The sequence below is a fragment of the Halyomorpha halys genome, unplaced genomic scaffold, assembly GCF_000696795.3.
Source record: "Halyomorpha halys isolate HHAL.00 unplaced genomic scaffold, Hhal_1.1 Scaffold59.1, whole genome shotgun sequence".
Taxonomy (NCBI): domain Eukaryota; kingdom Metazoa; phylum Arthropoda; class Insecta; order Hemiptera; family Pentatomidae; genus Halyomorpha; species Halyomorpha halys.
In genome coordinates, this window is record NW_027109400.1 from 397,902 (window position 1) to 398,623 (window position 722).

At 25.6% G+C, this 722-nt stretch overlaps 1 protein-coding gene across 1 annotated transcript in view; it reads left to right on the plus strand.

Moving 5' to 3' along the window:
* The window catches only part of LOC136795808 (irregular chiasm C-roughest protein-like), a gene marked incomplete in the record, with an annotated part of 398,212 nt that overhangs the window by 196,782 nt on the left and 200,708 nt on the right, over positions 1-722 (plus strand). The window contains 1 exon segment of the mRNA XM_067047597.1: positions 370-424.

Genomic DNA, 722 nt, shown 5'->3' on the forward strand with positions numbered 1-722 from the left:
ACTTCCCATTATTCGTAATCTCTGTGAAACGTTAGCTTTATATAAATCTTTTTTTTATATTGTCTTTTAAATTTTTTTTATATTATTTTTAAAATTTGTTTTTACTAAAGTATCGCCTGGGTCATATTTTTGATAAACATGTTTGCTTAAACTGTCACAATTATTTTTTGTTGTACATTTCTTGAATAATTCCTTTGTATATTGGGAAATTCAAGTTCATTTACTTATACAGATAAAAATAAAATCTCTACAGTTTAGTTGTTTAAGAAATACTGATTATTGATTATTTATTTTATTAGTTAAATGTTATAATTTATTTTCTGTTAATTTCAATTTATATTTTTAATAAATGCACTTCAATTTTTTCAGGTAACACACTCGATGCTCCAGTAGTGCATATTATATCTAATAGAACTTTGTGCAGGTAACTTATCATTATATCTTATAAAATACTTATTTATATTTAACTAGTTTATAGATTGATAGTGAAATACTTAATTTTAATTTTATAAGAAATAATAGTCGTCGGGAATGTTATAAATAACCAATTTACTCAAGAGTTGCAGTTGTTTATTACCAGCGATATCCTATGGAATGAAATCATCCGTAGCTTGAAAAATCTAATCTCCCTTACGGGGTAGACTGAAATTCTCTTTTTCCGCTTTTAACATGTTCAGGGAAAATCTTATTTCTTTCCTCTCATGGAGTGGATTATGGATGCC